General features: G+C 41.9%; 1 protein-coding gene and 1 non-coding gene across 5 annotated transcripts in view; both read left to right on the forward strand.

Moving 5' to 3' along the window:
• Positions 1–20,442, forward strand: part of TMEM117 (transmembrane protein 117) — a 537,883-nt gene that overhangs the window by 277,207 nt on the left and 240,234 nt on the right. The gene's annotated exons all lie outside the window — the stretch shown is intronic.
• LOC114809908 lies at positions 14,084–14,217 on the forward strand. Its single transcript, XR_003757679.1, has one exon. It is a non-coding gene; the product is annotated as a small nucleolar RNA SNORA7 (small nucleolar RNA).

Below are 20,442 nucleotides of genomic sequence, written 5' to 3' on the forward strand. Positions count from 1 at the left end.
TCTGCATTTTCTTGCATCTCTAAATGACTTGAAACCATGCCCTTTTGATAGTTACCACCCAGAGATTTGGGCATCTCTGGCCTTCCTCTCCCCACCCCTGGGCAGTTGGGACTCTGGAAACTTCCTCGAAGTTCCACAAAGTGACCAGGGGTGAGATATGTTGAAATATTATTCATCAGCCACTAGCTAATTTGAGGTGTTGCAGCTTGGGCTCAGAGGTAGGATAAACTCGACGGTGAACCCCATGTCGGACAGCTAAATCCAGGGAAGAACTGGGAAAATGGGAGGGACCTAATTAATTGGGGAAAAGAAGCATCTCGGACATTTTTTGAGAGTTGGAACTGAGTGATCCTAGGGACAGGAAGTGGGAGACAGTTTTCCAATTTGGGATCTAGGAATTTAGGATCTTTGAGGAACAAGAATCCTGTTACTGGGTGGGGTGAAATGGCTGTGTGGGTCAGAAGCCATTCTACCCCAGCATCTGAAAATTCTGAGGAAAGGATTTAGAGGGGGTGAACCTCAAACCTGGAATTTTATGAGAGAGAGGCTATCTAGACTGGGCAGTAGAATGCGAGCACCAGGTTGCTTGCAGGATAGTAGAAAGAATCCAGAGGAGGGGAATGGAATGGAAAACAAAAAGTTGTGTTGTGGAACAGAGCTCTTTTACATTTGTTACCTAATTGTTTTGTTAAAAATCATTTCAGTTGTTCAGCTTGTTTCCTAGTTGAAGCCCTTTCTGTCTTTGAAGATGTTATCTCTGTTGCACATCAGATACTACTGTAAATTCAATTTCCCTTTTTTTACACTTCCAAATTCTGCACTGTTTTATTGTATGGTATCTGCTAAACATTTACTATATGCCAAGCACTGTTCTAAGAGCTGGGATAGATAGAAGTTAATCAGGTTGGACACAATCCCTGACCCACATGGTGCTCACAGTTTAAGTAGAATCAGGAGGGAGAAAAGAAATAACTTCCAGTACAGATTTGTGACCAAATAGTATTTTAAGTTGTTGTCTGTGACATTTCACCTAATCATCATTATTATTATTACTACCATTAATAATAATAATTATATATATTGAGTGCTTACTGTGTGCAAAGCACGGTACTAAGTGCTTGAGAAAGTACAATATGACATCAGACCCATTCCCTGCCCACAACAAGCTCACAGTCTAGAGGAGGAGACAGATATTAAAATAAATAAATAAATAAATAAATAAATAAATAAATAAATAAATAAATAAATAAATAAATAAATAACACATATGCATTACAGATATTAATATAAATAAATAAATAAATTACACATATGCATATATACTGTGGGGAAGGGAGGGAGTCAGAAGGAGCAGGTATGAATGGCACCGAAGGAAGTGGGAGAAGAGGAGAGGAGGGCTCAGTCAGGGAAGGCTTGCTGGAGGAGGTGTGCCTTCAACAAGCCTTTGAAATGGGGGAGAGCATTATATTTCTGATATGAGGAGGGAGGGTGTTCCAGGCCAGAGATAGATGTGGGTGAGAGGTCGGTGGGGAGATAGACGAGATGGAGGTACAGCAAGAAGGTTAGCAGCAGAGGAATGAAGTGTGCGGACTGGGTTGTAGTAGGAGAGCAGTGAGGTGAGGTAGAAGGGGGTAAAGTGGTTAAGAGCTTTAAAGCCAATGGTGAGGAGTTTTTGCATGATGTGGAGTGGATGGACAATCAATGGAGTTTCTTGAGGAGTGGGGAAACATGGCCTGAATGTTTTTGAAGGAAAATGATTCGGGCAGCAGAATGGAGTATGGTCTGGAGTGGAAAGAGACAGGAGGCAGGGAAGTCAACAAGGACAGAATGAAAATGATGCCCTTGGGCCTTCTTGGAAATCACATAAAAACTCTGAAATAACAAAGTGCCACGCACAACATGTGGAGAAACAGAAAAATCATAACAATGATAGTGATATTTGTTTAGCGCTTACTTTGAGTCAAGGACTGTACTAAGCACTGGGGTAGATATAAGATAGGTTGGAGACGATCCCCACCCCACATGGGGTTCACAGTCTAGATAGGAGGAAGAACAGTGCTTGGAACATAGCAAATGCTTAATAAATACTATTATTATTATTAATAACAGATATTCAATCTCCATATTACAGCTGAAGAAACTGAGACAGAAAAGTTAAGCAACTTGCCTAAGTAGCTTTTGCCTCATAGGTAAGTGGGAGAGCAGGGATTAGAATCCAGGTTCTCTGAATCCCAGGATCATGCTCTTTCCACCAGGCTATGCTGCTTTCCTGGTAAATAAGTAGTACGTAAACAATTTAGTTTTCCCTCAGGGAGGAAGAACTCAGGCATGAATTTCTCCTTGTTCTAGCAATTTCTGATGCCACCTCCCTAGTGTCAGTGGGTGGGCTTAATTTGGGTGGTTTTCACTTCTGCGCCCAAATACTGGAGAGGAATCAATTGCATCCTGTTTCATAGAATGACTGAAATATGTGACATTCTGAACTTGACACTTCAACAGGCTTCAGCAGCCTGCCAAATTGCAGAAGAAAAAATCCCTATAGTGGTTTTATCAAACTCATATTATCATAAGAGAATGAGTTAATTAGGCATTCAAACTGAGCTGAAGAGCTTCAGGGATCTTTAAGTTTATGATCAAATAGGACCTCCCTTGTCTTCCAAAGGCATAGATTAGCAGCAGAAAGGCAGAGGCAGAACTGTTCCTTTAAACCTAATGTCCCTTAGGGCTCCAGTACTGAATCGGTTGTATCCTAGAATGGCTGAGACAATCAGGGTACCGTATGCACCACAAAAGAAGTTTCAAATTGTTCTTGACTTCTAACAACAATATTTGTAAGAAGTAATGCTTGGAAACATGGGGAGAGACCATCTGTTTTCTTTGGAAGGAACAGTGGCCCTCATAAGTGTGCTTAAATCCACATAAAAGGACCAAGAACCTTTATAGATAGAAAGGAAAAGAGACAAATCATTTTCCAAATCTAATACCTATTTCCTTGTTCCCCTCTTGCATGATCGCCGCTCTCAGTTTTCTGTCTGCATTGGGGTTTGTGTGTTGATCAAGTGGTGTGATGCTATTGACATTATTTTTATGATGAGTGTAAATCCAGTGAGAAGGAGCCTCAATAGTATAAAGGCTAGGCCACGATATATTTTGGGGCATAATGTGGATTTCTTTTTAAAGAATCCCACAGATATGTTTTAAAGCCTACCAGTCCAAATACTACTTTCTCACTGTGAAATTTTCAACTGTCCTTTGCAGTTATATCACAATCACAGGAATGATATAGCGAAGGTAGGGAGGATTCATAATTGGAAGAAGTTGGCTGTGGCTTGTGTTTTCCACTTTTCTTAAAACTCTTACTTGGCCTGCAGCCTGTGATATTTTTAGGCTTAGCCTTATTTCTTTCAGGCCTTGGGCTTGTCCTGTGTTAATTGGTGTGTCCAGGGTAACACACACAGCCAAGTTGGAACAGGTCTGAAATAAGCCTCCCTCAACAATTTGGGCCAAAAAAGGTAAAGGATGGAAAAATAACAGAAAAGAAACATCATAGATACTCAGACTTAGATAAATGAAACCACAAAAACGTTAAATTGCATCTTTCTTCCTCATAATTATCCCAGTAAGGTGGACCATTAATTCTTTTTTGAGAACAGATAAATTGTTTATGGCCATTAATTGATCACTCAATCAATCGTATTCATTGTGTGCTTTCTGTGTGCAAAGCACTGTAAAAAGTGGTTGGGATGAGTACAATATAACAGAGTGGTAGGCATGTTCTCTGCCCTCAGTGAGCTTACAGTCTAGAGAGGTAGATAGACATTCACATAAATGAATAGGTTGCAGATATGTACATAAGTAATATTGGGCTTATGGAGGGGGCGAATGAAAGATGCAAATCAAAGTGCAGAATAATAATATGCAGAATAATAATAATAATAATGATGACATTTGTTAAGCGCTTACTATATGCCAAGCACTGTTCTAAGTGCTGGGGTGCGGGGGATACAAGATAATCAGTTTGTCCCACATGGGGCTCACAGTCTTAATCCCCATTTTACAGATGAGGCAACTGAGGCCCAGAGAAACTAAGTGACTTGCCCAAAGTCACACAGCTGTCAAGTGGCAGAGTCGGGAATAGAACCCATGACCTCTGACTCCCAAGCCAGAAGGGAGTGGGAGAAGACGAAATGAGGGGCTAGTCGGGAAGGCCTAATGAAATTGTGCCTTCAATAATGCATTGAAGTTGGGGAGAGTGATAGTCTGTCAAATATGAAGAGGGAGGGCATTCCAGGCCAAAGGCAGGATGTGGGCAAGAGGTCGGTGGTGAGATAAACAAGATGGTGGTACAGTGACAATAGAGGAGCGAAGTATGAGACTTGGGTTGTAATAGGAGAGTAGTGAGGTAAGGTAGGAGGGGGCAAGGTGATTGAGTGCTTTAAAGCTGATGGTAAGGAGTTTCTGTTTGATGTGGAGGTGGATGGGCAACCGATGGTGGTTCTTGAGTGGGGAAACGTGAACTAAAAGGTTTTGTAGACAATTTATCCTGGCAGAAGAGTGAATCATGGACTGCAGTGGAGACAGGAGGCAGAGAGGACAGCATGGAGACTGATGCAGTAGCCAAGACAGGATAAGATAAGTGCTTGAGTTAACATGGTAGCACTTTGGATGGATAGGAAAGGGCAGATTTACACAGCAGTATGAAGGTTGAACCAACAGAATTTGGTGACAGATTAAGTATGTGGGTTGAATAAGAGAGATAAGTCAAAGATAATGCCTATGTTATAGACTTGTGAGGCAGGGAGGATAGAGGTGTTATCTTCAGTGACAGGAAAGTCAGGAGAAGGACTGCATTTGGATGGGAAGATGTTTAGGATAGGGATCATATCTCCTTTAGTAAAGTGTTTTGGATAAAGTGCTCATCAAAGTCTTTGCTATAAATAATAATACCAATAGTAATAGAAATAATCATAATGGCAGAAATTTCCTAAATAAATGGGATAAAACTTTATGCAGTGACAAGAAGCAGCATGGCTTAGTGGAAAGAGCATGGACTTAAGAGTAAGAGGTCATGGGTTCTAATCCTGGCTCTGCCACTTGTCAGCTGGTGACTTTGGGCAAGTCACTCCACTTCTCTGGCCCTCAGTGATCTCATTTGTAAAAAGGGGATTAAGACTGTAAGCCCCAAGTGAGACAACCTGATTACCTTGTATCTACTCCAGTGCTTAGAACAGTGCTTGGCACAAAGTAAGCACTTAACAAATACCGTTATTATTATTGTTATTATTATTATTATTATTAAGGATAGGGTAAAATACAGGCTCAGACAATGTGGTCTTAGGTGAACTTTAGGAAGGCAATTCCAGTCTTCAGACCAATTTGGCACACTGCAATCAGGTCAGTAATTATCACAATTGTGGTATTTGTTAAGTGCTATTAACAAATAGCTATTAAGTGCAATTGTGGTATTTGTTTGTTAAGGGCTTTGTGCCAAGCCCTGGGGTAGATACAGAATAATCAAGTTGGGTCCAGTCCCTGTCTTACAAAAGGCTCACAGTCTGAGTAGGGAATTTACCCATTTTACAGATGAGGAAATTGAGACAGAAAGAAGCCCAAGGTCACCCAACAGGCAAGTGGCAGGTCCAAAATTATAACTTAGATCCTCTGATTCCCAGACCAGTGGTCTTTCCACTGGGCCATGTGCTTCTGTAGGTCAGCCTGAAAGTGATCTCAAAACTGAGGTAAAATTGTAGAGCTCTACCTATTCTTTGAGATTGTATTCTCCCAAGCCCTTAGCTCAGTGTTCTTCACACAGTATTAATATTATCAAGTGCCACTGAATCATCCAATTCATAGCGACTTTATGGATATAATTTCTCCAGAACGTCCTGTCTTCTGCCATAATCTGTAACCTTGCCAATGGTTCTTCTGTTATTGTTGTTATGGTTTCCATCCTTCTAGCTACTGATCTGCCTCTTCCATGTTTTCCCTGGACTTTTCCTAGCATTAGTGTCTTCACTAGAGAATTAGTCCTCCTGATTATGTGTGCAAAATAAGCTAATCTAAATTGAGTCATTTGGCCTTCCAAAGACCACTTTGGCTTAATTCGCTCTAAAATCCATTTGTTTATTTTTGGGCAGTCCATGGTATTTGCCAAAACCTTCTCCAACACCTCATTTCAAAAGAATCAAAGCTCTTTCTGTCCTGTTTTTTCACTATCCAGCTTTCAGATCCACACATTGTATTCTCCCAAGCCCTCAGTTCAGTGTTCTTCATACGGTAATCACTCAATAAATATCACTGATTGATCGATTAATTGAAGACAGCACAAGTCACAAATGAATCGGCAAAGGAAGGTGCAGTCTTAGTGTTTCCTGGGTGTGGTTGGAATTGTCTTTTCAGTTCTGGGCACTCACATAGGACAGGGGAAAGAAAGACTTTCGAAGGGAGAAAAGGAGGTCAGGGAGATAAGACCAAGAAAGACACAGAGAGGTGGAGAATGAATCTCATAATATGAACAGACACCGTCTTTTGGGCTTAAATGTGACGTTATCAATGGTGAGATTTTTAATCAGTGTTTTCAAGTGTGGTAAACGAGCAAAGTGTGACCAGCAATTCTTTCTACATCGGGGACATGGAAAGAATGATCTTTGCCAAGCTTGTTCTATTTATTACCTATCGTGCCTGGCATCATTTCCATTGCTCCCTCTTGATGTCACAATCTTCCTGAACCGTCTGTTCTAAGACAGTCACCTTGCTCTTGATTACTGAACTCCAGGGTGACATGTCTTTGGCTGCTATAGAAACCTAGACAAGATCAGAGGCTGTGCTGTGACTGATCTTTCCCTCAAATCAAAAAGAACATGGGATATCTCAATTTGCCACAAAATAACAGCATTAATCAGTCATTTGAATTGCATGTTGGTGAGGTATTTTCATGGTGAATAGGACGCTATAACTGTCTTTCTGCTAATTCAAAAAACAATCACTTAATGAACTCCCCAAACATGAAAATTACTTTGTGTCCCAAACAGTGTGATTAAAATGAGAACTGAGGTGTCCAATCTGCTCAAATTGTGCATATTCCAGTATTTAGTACAGTGCTTGACACGTACTAAATACCTAACAACTGCCAATATTAGTACTGTCATTATCATCATCTAAGCATTATTTTTTTGGTTTATAGTGACCAATAAAATGATCAATATATTTCTTGGACAGAAAGCAACTTTAATTCCTAGAGGTGCTATGAAATGTTAAAAACCATAATTTAGGAATAGTCTAATAATAATAACTAGGAAGAAGATATTCCCTGACATTGGAAAGCAGCATGGCCTATTTGAAAGAACACAGGCCTGGGAGTCAGAGGACCTGGGTTCTAATTCAAGCTCTGCCACTTGCCTGCTTTGTGACCTTGGGAAGTCACTTAACTTCTCTGTGCTTCAGTTTCCTCATCTGTAAAATGGTAATTCAATACTTGTTCTCTCTCCTCCTTAGACTGTGAGCCTCATGTTTGTACAGGAACTCTAGTATCTACCCCAGCATTTAGAACGGTACTTGACACATAGTAAAAACTTAACAAATTCCATCCTTATTATTATTTTCTTCCCATGCACCACCACTAAACTGTAAACTAGAGAAGAGTTAATTAAAATTATCTCCGTTCAGAGATACCTGTCCAAGATTAGTCCAAGACAATATTACAGTTGATAAGTAGGTGTAGAAAATATGTAGCAAGTAATATTGCTCTCATAATATCCCAACTGGATTATTGTGTCAGCCTTCTCTCTATCTCCCTTCCTCCTGTCTCTCCCCTCTCCATGCTATGTTTCATTCCACTGTCTGTATCATCTTCCTACAGAAATGCTCTGGGCATGTCACTCCCCTCCTCCAAAACTTCCAGTGGTTGCCTATCAACCTTTGCACAAAACAAAAACTCCTCACTCTTGGCTTCAAAGCTCTCCATCATCTTGCTCCCTCCTTACCTCACCTCCCTTTTCTCTTTCTACTGCCCACCCCATACACTCCGCAATCTGCCGCTCACCTTGTCACGGTCCCCCATTCGCGCCTGTCCCGCTGTCGTCCCCTGGTCCATGTCCTGCCATTGTCCTGGGATGCCCTCCCTCCTCACATCTGCCAAACTAACTCTCTTCCCCTCTTCAAAGCCCTACTAAGAGCTCATCTCCTCCCGGAGGCCTTCCCAGACTGAGCCTCCCCTTTCCTTCTGCTTCTCCTCCCTTCCCCTCCCCCCCACCCTCTGCTCTTCCCCTTTCCCCTCCCCTCAGCTCATTACTCATTTGTATATATTATTACCCTATTTATTTTGTTATTGAGGTGTATATCTCCTTGATTCTATTTATCTTGATGATGTTGTCTTTGTTTTGTTTTGTTCTGTTTTGCTTTGTGTCTTTCTCCCCTGTTTAGACTGTGAGCCCGTCATTGGGCAGAGATTGTCTCTATCTGTTGCCGAATTGTATATTCCAAGAGCTTAGTACAGCGCTCTGCACATAGTAAGCTCTCAATAAATACTACTGAATGAATGAATGAATGAATTCTTTGTAGTTCATAACAGAATATAAAATAAACCACCTTCTCTCACTAAGTGCTAATAAATGAATAGAAAACATATTGCCATTAGGTATTAATTATACAATCAGTCAATATTATTTACTGAGAACCTACTCTGAGCAGAGCACTATGCTAAATGTTTGGGAGACTAGAGTCAGTCAATCGTATTTATTGAGTGCTGTTTGCAGAGCTTGGGAGAGTACAATCTAGCAATATAACAGACACATTCCCTGCCCCAATGAGCTTGCAGTATAGTAGATTTAGTTATCCTAATAAAAATGAGGATAATTCTGATATTTGTTAAGTGCTCCCTAGGTTCCATCACGGTATTAAGTGGATACAAAGTAATTAGTTTGGGTATTGTCCCTATCCTATATGAGGTTCACAGTCTATTTAATGGGGAGGAGGCATGGGTATTGAATCTCCATTTTACAGATGAGGAAACTGAGGCAAAGAGTGAGTTACCCAAAGTCTCACAGCAGGTAATTGGAGGAGCCAAGTTTAGAACTCGGCTCTCCTGACTCCCAGGTCCTGTAGTTTTTCCACTAGACCGTACTGCTTTGCCTTCTAGGAGTTTCAAATTTAGTGGATTATATGCTATTTGTATCCTTTATCCTTCTACTTCCACAGTTACTTTGCAGTAACATTAGAGAGGCCTGTTAATCAAACTTTAATTACTAAATCACCCATTGGATCCTTTGGGACTCTTAGAAGAATTAAGATGATGAGCTGACCTCAGTCTCATTGCGGATATCGGAGCAAAATTTGAAACACACTAAGACGTAATGTGAAAACTCAGATTTGTTCAAAACACTTGAAGAATACTCAAATATATTAGAAAAGTAGCATCCATTTAATTGTCAGTTATGCAGTCTGTATCTCCAATTTCTCCAACTCTTTTATTCATCACAATGTAGAAGCCAGGGGGAGTGATTTTAGTCAGTGTATACCTATGGGTAATTCCTAGAAAAAACAGTCCTTCAGAAATAGGTGAACCAGGCCACAAGTCACTTGTGGGATGAAAATGTACTAACACTGTCACTGGCACCGTAGACCTCCAAGATAACTTACTCCCTCTCTTCTCCCCTCTCTCACTCCTCTCTTCAACCTCTCACTTTTGCTGGCTTCTTCTTTTAAGCCTTCAAATACGTCCAAGTATCCCCCATATTATGAGGTCCCTGTGGGCAGAGACCATGTCTAATGTCCACATGTATATTCTTTCCCAGTGCGTAGTGAAGTACTCTGAACACTGTAAATGCTTAATAAATACCAGTGATACTCCGGAAACCCTCTCATGATCCCACAGTCCCCTTCAGATCTCACCCCATCCCTCTGTTCCCATTCGAATCTAGCTCCTGGGATGAGTTTTATATAACTACTGCTTTACTTCCTCTCCACCAACACCCTTCTTGATCCACTAAATCAGGCTTTGAACCCCTTTACAATCCTGAGAGTAAAGTCTGTGAGGTCACCAATAAGCTCCTTATAGCCAAATTCATTGACCTCTTTTCTGTCTTCATCATCTTTAATCTGTCTGTTGCCTTTGACACCATAGACCATGCCTTCCTCCTTGAAAGTCTATGAGGGATCAATTTTGCTGAATTGGTTCTCCTCCTGCATCTCTGACTGCTCCTCAGTTTTCTTTGCTGGCTTCTCTTCCCCCTCTCCTTTCTTTCAAGACATTTCCAGCGAGGTTCCGTTCTGGTTCCCCTATTCTTCTCACTGAACAACCACTCTCTCAGGGTGTTCATAGCGCACATGGATTGACAGCCACACCTCTATGTGAATGACTCCCAAATCTACCTCTTCAGCCCCGACCTTTTATCTGATCTGTAATCATGCATTCCTCTCGCCTACATTACATCTCCACTTATATATTCAAGCACATCACATTTAATATGCCACAAACTTGTAACTGTCTCTGTCCTTTAATTTCTCTCCCTCTAGACTGTAAGTCCCTTGTGGGCAGGGAAATCTACCAACTCTTTTGTATAGTACTCTCCCAAATGCTTAGTACACTATAATAGAGAAGCAGCATGCATAGTAGATAAAGCACAGGTCTGGGAGTCAGAAGGACATGGGTTCTAATACTGGCTCTATCACTTGTAGGTTGTAGGACTTTGAGCAAGTCATTTAACTTCTCTGTGCCTAAATTCCCTCATCTGCAAAATGGAGATTAAGGCTATGAGTTTCATGTGGGACAGGGATTGTGTCCAACCTAATTTCTGGTATCCAACCCCACTGCTTAGTACAGTGCCTGCTACATAGAAAGCTCTTAACAAATACCACAATTATTATTATTATTATTACTCTACATGCTGTAAGCCCTCAGTAAATGCCACATTTATTTATTGATTTGAAAATGGCTGTTTTGAGAGTGAGGGCTAATTCTCAAGGGTCAGGAAGACTGCAAATAAGGACACACTCTGCCAGCTGGGCTAGTTAAGGTCGTCTTTGGCTACACTAGTGTGCATCCTACTTGTGCTATTGCTGTTTTAAAATCTTCCTCTTGTTAAGTCTTTCCCATGCCTGTGCTTCATGCCACATGCCAGCCCAGTCTTTTTCCCACTCTTGTCTCTCAGCTGATCGTTTCTACCTCTCTTGTCTCTCAGCAGATCACAGCTAAACTAAGCTGCTTGAAATTGTGATTCTATGTGTTTAAATATCTGTTATTCTCTTATTTACATAAAACATGTAATTTATCCTTGTTGGGCTCATAATCTCTTAGTTTGTCTGCTGTGTGACCTTAGGCAAGTCACTTCACTTCTCTGGGCCTCAGTTACTCATCTGTGAAATTGGGGATTGAGACTGCAAGTCCCACATGGGACAGGGACTGTGTCCAACCCAATTTCCTTGTATCCACCCCAGTGCTTAGTACAATGTCTGGCACACAGAAAGCACTTAAGAAATACCACTATTTTATTATATATTATAGTATCCTAATTATTATTATATTATCATTTTATTATATATTATTATCCTAATTATTATCATTCAAATGGCATACCCAATGAAGCTGGTTGAGTGAAAGTATTGCAGGTGGGCTGACTGAACCTAGTTGTAGTGAATCCTGTTGCCTTTTGATGCTCAATATGGCTTTTGGCGATACTGATAGTTGGTGCTTCAAAAATTGGATGTTGATGAATCTTATAACCATTTAGAAATAAATCAATCAACCAGTCAATCAGTGGTATGGATTGAGCATTTACTGTGTGCAGAGCAGAGAGAGAAGCAGTGTGGCCTAGTGGAAAGAGCATGGGCCTGGGAGTCAGAGGACCTGGATTCTAATGCCAGTTCCGCCACATGTCCGCTGTGCGACCTAGGGCAAGTCACCTAACTTCTCTGCACCTCAGTTACCTCATCTGTAAAATGGAGGTTAAAACTGTGAGCCTCATGTGGGACATGGATTGTGTCCAACCTGATTAGCTTGCAGCACTTGGGAGAGTACAAGGTGTATTGTACTTCTTAAACTTCTCAGTCTAGGCTTCAAGGCTCTCCATCACCTTGCCCCCTCCTACCTCTCCTCCCTTCTCTTTTTATACTGACCACCCCGCACGCTCCGCTCCTCTGCCGCCCACCTCCTCATCGTCCCTCGGTCTCGCCTATCCTGCCGTCGACCCCTGGGCCATGTCCTCCCACGGTCCTGGAATGCCTTCCCTCCTCATCTCCGCCAAACTAATTCTCTTCCCTTCTTCAAAACCCTACTTAAAACTCACCTCCTCCAAGAGGCCTTCCCAGACTGAGCTCTCCTTTTCCCTCTGCTCCCTCTTACCCCCCTTCACCTCTCCGCAGCTAAACCCTCTTCTCCCCCCTTTCCCTCTGCTCCTCCCCCTCTCCCGTCCCATCCCCTCAGTACTGTACTCATCCGCTCAACTGATTCTATTTATTTGCTATTGTTTTAATGAGATGTTATTCCCCTTGATTCTATTTATTGCCATTGTTCTTGTCTGTCTGTCTCCCCCAATTAGACTGTAAGCCCGTCAAAGGGCAAGGACTGTCTCTATCTGTTGCCAATTTGTACATTCCAAGTGCTTAGTACAGTGCTCTGCACGTAGTAAGCACTCAATAAATACTGTTGATTGAATGAATGAATAAAGTGTATTGCTTACATTCTAGAGGGTGAGCCAGACATTAATATAAATTGTGGATATTTACATAACTGCTGTGGGGCCGAGGGCAGGGTGAATATCAAGTGCTTAAAAGTTACAGATCCAATTGCAAGAGTGGCTAAGAAGGAAAAGGGAGTAGGGGAAAAAAGGGCCAAATTGAGGAAGACCTCTTAAAGAAGATGTGATGGTCTGTTATATATGGAGGGGAAAGGAGATTCAGGTCAAAGGGAGGATACGGGCAAGAGGTCTACAGTGAGATAGACAAGATCAAGGTACAGTGAGTAGGTTGGCTTTAGAGAAGCAGAGCATGTGGACTGGTTTGTAATAGGAAATCAGTGAGGAAAGGTAGGAGGAGGCAAGCTAATTTATGGCTTTAAAGCTGATGGTAAGGAGTTTATGTTTGTTGTGGAGTTGGATGAGCAACCGTTGGAGGATCTTAAAGAGTGGGAAGATGTGGCCTGAAGCAGAGAAGCAGAGTGGCTTAATGGAAAGAGCACAGGCTTGGGAGTCAGAGGTCATGGGTTCCGATCTCAGCTCCGCCACTTGTCTGCTCTGTAACCTTGGGTAAGTCACTTAACTTCTCTGTGCCTCAGTTACATCATCTGTAAAAATGGGGATTAAAAAATGTGAGCATCACATGTGACATTCTGAATACCCTGTGTCTACCCCAGCGCTTAGAGCAGTGCTCTCCATATAGTAAGCACTTAACAAATCTCCCCCGTTTAGACTGTGAGCCTGTCATTGGTCAGGGATTGTCTCTAACTGTTGCCGAATTGTACATTCCAAACACTTAGTACAGTGCTCTGAACATAGTAAGCGCTCAATAAATACTATTGAATAAATGAATGGTTTTGTAGAAAAATGATCCAAGCAGCAGAGTAAAGTGAGGACTGGAGTGGGGAGAATCAGGATGCAAGGAGGTCAGCAAGGACACTGATGCAGTAGTCAAGGCAGGTTAGGATAAGCACATGGATCAGTTATAAGTTTGTGTGGAGAGGGATGAACAGATTTTAGTGATGTTGCGAAGGTTTAACTGACAAGATTTGGTAACAGATTGAATTTGTGGGTTGCATGAGAGATCATAAACTTCTACATCTTTGAACAACTCTGTTGTTGTCATATAGCTCCTTCATATAATGCTTTACTTCTTTGTCTACGCTGTCCCTGAATAATGAACTGCTAATGTACAAGGCTTCAGGAGCAGCATTTAACTGAAGCAAAATATTCGGTTGCAGGTAGAATTTTCCTGGTTGCAGTCTTGGAGATATGCTTTCTAGGCCTTCTTCGAGGCGATAGCATTAAATTTCTTTGAGAAGCAGATTACATTCACCCACATGACTTGTTCCAGAACCACCCAGGCATGGTAGTTAACTTTGGTGCCTCCATTCATTTAGTGGTATCTACTGGGCCACCTCTCAGGATAGCAACTGGAGAGTTCCCAGTACTCTATCAGTCTTGACCATGGGAGGGTCAGGCAGAGGCATACCCATTCCATTCCTAGTGTGGGCAGTGGCTAGTGAATGGAAGGCAATCTGCTACAAGTCAAAACTCACCTGTGTTGGGCAGCAGCGACTTGGGAGAGAGTTGAGGGCGGAGACTCAATTCGACTGCGTGGAAGGAAGCAATGATAAACCACTTCCATATTTTTGCCAAGAATAGTCTTTGAATACACCTACCAGAATGATTGCACATGGAGGTGGGTCATTCTGGGAGAGATGTGTTCATGGAGCCACTATGGGTCAGACACGATTCGACAGCATAAGACAGACAATCTACTGGACACCTATTCTGTGCAGAACACTGCACTAGGAGGTTGTGGTAGGAATGCAGCACTTTACAGAAATGTTACCAGTCTTCATTCGTTCCACTGGGCTAATGTAAGTGCGACTTGTTGCCCTTTCCACGAAAAGGGGATTTTTTTTGTGCGTGGTATTTATTAAGTGCTTACCATGTGTCAAAAACTGTTCTAAGTGCTGGAGTAGGTACAAGTTAATTAGGTTGGACACAGTCCCTGTCCTGAATGGGGCTCACAGCCTTAAGTAGGAGGGAGAACAGATATTTAGTCCCCAATTTACAGTTGAGGGAACTGAGGCAGAGAGAAGTTAAGTGACTTGCCCAAGGTCATATAGCAAACAACTGACACAAGAGCCCGGGTTAGAACTCAAGTCCTCTGAGTCCCGTGCTCTTTTCACAAGGCCATGCTGCTTATTGCATAGAAGATGTGAATGGAAGCCACTGTGAATTGAAAGACAGAGCACAAGGTAATTATGAATCTTATTACATGCTCCCTAATCTCATTTAAGTAACATAATTCTTAAATTATTCTAAAATTCAGCATGCTATTTTCATTTTTTGAATGAAAACATTCCCTTATTAACACACTCTTTTCCTCTAAGATCTTTCTTTTCCTCAAACGATGTCTTTATTCCCATGAAGATCCTAATGGGTCCAGTTTTAATAGGCCACTTGAAGCCAAAGATAATGAGTCCTTTATAGAATCTTGGAGTGTGGTAACTGAACCTTAGAAATACAGTGATTATTCCCCCAGTCCTTAGGGGTAGCGGGTTTGTCAGGGCTAAAGAAGGGACTTGAGAGAAATCCAGGACATCCCCAAGTGTTCAGAACTGTGCCCCAGAACGAATTTAACTTTTAAAGTATAGGAAATGAAAGAGAAAGACAAATCAAAAGCAAATTACACTACATCCCTGAATACCAAATATTTTATAAGCCTCTCGATTCTGATTACTTGTAAGTTTTCTTAAATAGCTGAACAAAGTTCCAGCAGGCTAGAAAGTCTGGTCTCTTAGAATGTGGGGCCTGCATTGTGGATGAACCCCATGTTAAGGAAAAATCCATATTATTATGCTCATACCATAGGTATATGCATAAACTTGCTTCCAACATCAACACAGTCTAACCAGTTAGGTTCACACTGTTGTAAGAATGCCCCTAGTTCCCCAAAAGTATTCTATCCAAAACACATAGGAAAAGAGAGGGAGAGAGAGAGAGAGAATTTAAGAATACTGCCCAATTTGATTACCTCTCAATCCCGAATGATTCCCTAGGTAAATTTTTCAAACTTCTCCTCATCCTCTGACCATCCCAATGGATGTCTGAACAAGTTCAATGTGGTCAATGACACAAACACTGCTTTCTATCCCACGCTAGAACGACTGCTAAGCCCGCAAACTTGGTGTCATCCTTGACTCAGCTATCTCATTTACCCCAAACATCCAATCCATCACCAAAACCTGCTGGTCTCACCTTCACAACATCGCCAAGATCTGCCCTTTCCTATCCATCCAAACTGCTACCTTGTTGGTACAGTGTCTCATAATATCCCGACTTGGATTATTGCATCATTCATTTGTTCAATAGTATTTATTGAGCACTTACTATGTGCAGAGCACTGTACTAAGCACTTGGAATGTACAATTCGGCAAGGGATAGAGACAATCCCTGCCCAGTGACGGGCTCACAGTCTAATCGAGGGATACAGACAGCTAAGCAAAACAAGACAACATCATCAAGATAAATAGAATCAAGGAGATGTACACCTCATTAACAAAATAAATAGGGTAATAAATAATATAAATCCTCTCTGATCTCTTGTCTTTCCCCTCTCCAGTCTATGCTTCATTCCGCTGCCCGGATTATCTTTCTACAGAAACGCTCTGGGCATGTCACCCCCCTCCTCAAAAACCTCCAGTAGTTGCCTATCAACTTTCACATGGAGCAAAAATCCTCGCTCTTGGCTTCAAAGCTTTCCATCCCATGGCACCCTCCCACCTCACCTCCCTTCTCTCCTTATACAGCCCACCCCCTACACTCCAAACCTCTGCTGCCGCTAACCTCCTCACTGGGCCTCATTCTCGCCTGTTCCGCAGTCGACCCCTGGCCCACATCCTTCCGCGGACCTGGAATACTCTCCCTCTCACATCCAACAAACTAACTCTCTTCCCCTCTTCAAAGCCCTACTGAGAGCTCCCCTCCTCCAGGAAGTCTTCCTAGACTGAGCCCTCCCTTTCCCTCTGCCTCTCCTCCCCTCTCCATTCCCCCTACTCCCTCCCTCTGCTCTACTCCCTTCTCCTCCCCATAGCACTTGTGTATATTTGTATATATTATTTATTATCCTATTTTATTAATGATGTGGATATATCTGCGATTCCATTTATCTTGATGGTATTGATGCCTACTTGTTTTGTTTTGCTGTCTGTCTCCACCTTTTAGACTGTATGCCCGTTGTTGGGCAGGGATTTTCTCTATCTGTTGCTCAATTGCACATTCCAAGCACTAAGTACAGTGCTCTGCACACAGTAAGCACTCAATAAATATGATTGAATTTTGAATGAATGCTAACACAAATTAAGGATAGTGGTGTTCATGACAAAGAGGCATAACAACTCCTACAACATTAAGACAGAATATGAAACATAAAAAGCTCGCCAAACAGGGTTTAGGTAAATTCCATGGCTACTCCTTGAGAATTCTCAGTATATAATTGCTCCTACCATGACAGTCCCTGAAAATGGCAATATGCTTTCTTTTCAACCGAACAATGGTATTGAGTGCTTACTGTGTGCAGAGCACTGTACAAAGCGGTTGGGAGAGTACATCTATAACTATAACTCTAGGTGGATCACTTTGTCCTTTTCCATGGAACCATCTACATTAGTTATTTTCAGTGACAGTTCAATTTCACACCTAGAGTTCAGAATTAACATTTTTTGGTATTAAGTGAAACCAAAAATCTGTGCAAGTCCAGGGCCTGTGATTTTCTTACCACATATATTCTGGTATTTTCATCTTTTTCAAGTGTTAGTTTCAGGCCGAAAGAAATATATGAACAAAAAACATTCATTTGGTAGAGATTTGAAAGAATAGGATTCAGAGGCAGAGGCATACAGGTGGGACTGTTCTCTGGAAGCATATTAGTAAAAGCAAAGAGTCAGAAATTCGATCGAGCCTATAGAGTCCTATTGAGTGAAGATTATCTAAATCCTCTCATCACATTTTCTTACTGCATTAAGTTACCACTACACTTCATTGGCTTGTCTGTAAGAGTCCAGCTCAGAGACAATTAAGGTGCCACCACAGAGAAGTTCAATAAGAATGGACTAATAAGATACTCTCCTGGTTGATTTTAATTCAGGAGTTGGAGGTAGCAGCTGTGGGAGACCATCGGGTTTCTGTGGCACTGTGGATCTTGACAGAAGCTCAGATCCCTGATATTTCAGTCCCGTTCATTTGTCAACATAAAGGCAAGATGGAGTCATGTGGGATTAAGCAGATTCTAAGACTAAAAATAAAGTCTGACATTTCTTGCATGCACTTGACGAGTCTACACAAAATTTATATTGGTATTCTTTCCAGCTAAGAGAGGATGCATGTCTCTAACAGGGGATGAGTTTTTACTTGAATTCAAATTTAAGCATCGGTTGCCATGGCATCTTCAAAAACATTAAGCAGATGCTGTTAGAGTTTTAGCATTGGATTTTTTATTTTTAATTTTCAGCCTCATAAACAGATGGGAAAGAAATGCACTCAGAAATATTGCTGGGAAATGTGAAAATCATTTGTGGACTGTGTTTGAATTAGACTAGCTCCTCCAAGCAGGTATTAGAGGCTCTCTGTAAGGAGACCAGTGTTGTCGCCCACTCTATCATTTTCTCCAAACAATTTAAAAACCCAATTTTCTCCCTTGAGTGAATGTTCTTTGATTGCATTTAAGACAGAACAGGAGAGAGAGAAGCCCTTGGCCCCCAATTGACACCCCGTTCACTTCCCGATTCCTAGATTCCCGAGGGTATGCTGGCACAGATGATGATGATGATGATGATGATGATGATACTTGTTAAGTGCTGACTATGTGTCGGACACTGTACTAAGCACTGAGGTGGATACAAGCAAATCAGGTTGGACACAGTCCCTGTCCCGTATGGGGCTGACAGTCTCAACCCCTAGTTTACAGATGAGGAAACTGAGGTACAGAGAAGTGAAGTGACTTGCCTGAGGTCACATAACAGACTAGTGGCCAAGCCAGGATTAGAACCCATGACCTTCTTACTCCCAAGCCTGGGCTCTACCCACTATGCCATGCTCCTACTTCTTAGATTTTTGTAGCCAGCAGACTGCAGCTCACATTTTAATAAGATGGTGTTTGCTATGCTCTTACCATGTGTTAAGCACTGGAATAGATACAAGAAAATCAAATTGGGCACAGTTCCTGTCCCACAGGGAGCCCACTGTGTAAAGATATTCCATGCCCCTTATATAGATGAGGAAACTGAGGTACAGAAGTGAAGTAAGGCAGGGAATGTGCCTACCAGCTGTGCTGTGTTGTACTCTCCACAGCACTTAGTACAGTGCTCTGCACAGAGTAAGCACTCAATAAGTACCACCAATTAATTGACTTGCCTAAAGTCTCACAGGAGGCAAGTGGTGGAAAAAGAATTTTTCAGGAAGCAGCATGGCTTAGTGGAGAGAGCATGGGCTTGGGAGTCAGAGGTTGTGGGTCCTAATCCCAGCTCTGCTACTTGTCTGCTGTGTAACCTTGGGCAAGTCACTTAATAATTAATAATAATAATAATAATAATAATTATGGTATTTAAGTGCTTACTATGTGCTGAGCACTGTTCTAAGTGCTGGGATAGATATAGTATAATCAGATTGTTTTACTTGGGGCTCAAATTTTTTAATCCACATTTTTACAGATGAGGTAATTGAGGCAACGAGAAGTTAAGTGACTTGCCCAAGGTCACACAGCAGACAAGTGGTGGAGCTGGGATTATATATAACCCACGACCTCTGACTCCCAAGCCCATGCATGTCTCTGGGCCTCAGTCACCTCATCTGTAAAATGGGGATTAAGACTGTGAGCCTCACATGGGCCAATCTGATAACTTTGTGTCTATCCAAGGGCTTAGAACAGTGCTTGGCATGTAGTAAATGCTTAACAAATGCCATCATTATTATTATTATCATTAATTAGAACCGAGCTCTCTCAGCTCCCAGTCCACTGAGCCAATGGAGAAATAAACATGAGGAGACTCTTCAGGGGACCAGTGGTGGAAAAAACAAGAGAGGCTGAGAGAGGGAGACTATGCAGAACAATATGGGAGTGTAAGGAAGCAGGGCTTGGAAAGGTTAAAGCTTACATGGATACTGAGTACACGTTGACAGCACTATTTGGGAAAGACATTTATAAAAAGAAATAGGAATATAATTATGATGATAATGAAAGCACCTCCCATCATAAATGATGGACGAACCGGGCCTAGTCATGACGAGTTCATGAAGACACTGATTTTAGTGACAGTGGTTTGTGAAGTGTTACTCAAAGCCTTCCATTCTTGCCAGCTATGTTCCCACTCAGGCAGGAGGGTGATGAATGAATGCCTGGGCAGACATGCAGCCAATTGCGACGTGCTAACGCAAACTTTAGGTACAAAATCACTCGAGAGCCCAGACGACGGCAGCTCAGTGCCAAAGCTGAGCCGCGTCTCCAGCTGTCTGTTTCCTTCACCTGGCATCATCCAGTTACTTTTTAGTTTTCCTTCTGGGCCTGTTAAATAATAATAATAATATAATAATAATATTCATGAATTTATTAATTCATTCAATAGTATTTATTGAGCGCTTACTAGGTGCAGAGGGCCGTACTGTTTACACCCTGTAGTATTTGTGAAGTGCTCACTCTGTGGCAAGCACTATCATAAGCTCAGGGGGTAGATTCATCCTAAGTAGGTCCGACCCAGTACCTGTCTCA

Source organism: Ornithorhynchus anatinus, chromosome 2 (genome assembly GCF_004115215.2).
Source record: "Ornithorhynchus anatinus isolate Pmale09 chromosome 2, mOrnAna1.pri.v4, whole genome shotgun sequence".
NCBI lineage: Eukaryota > Metazoa > Chordata > Mammalia > Monotremata > Ornithorhynchidae > Ornithorhynchus > Ornithorhynchus anatinus.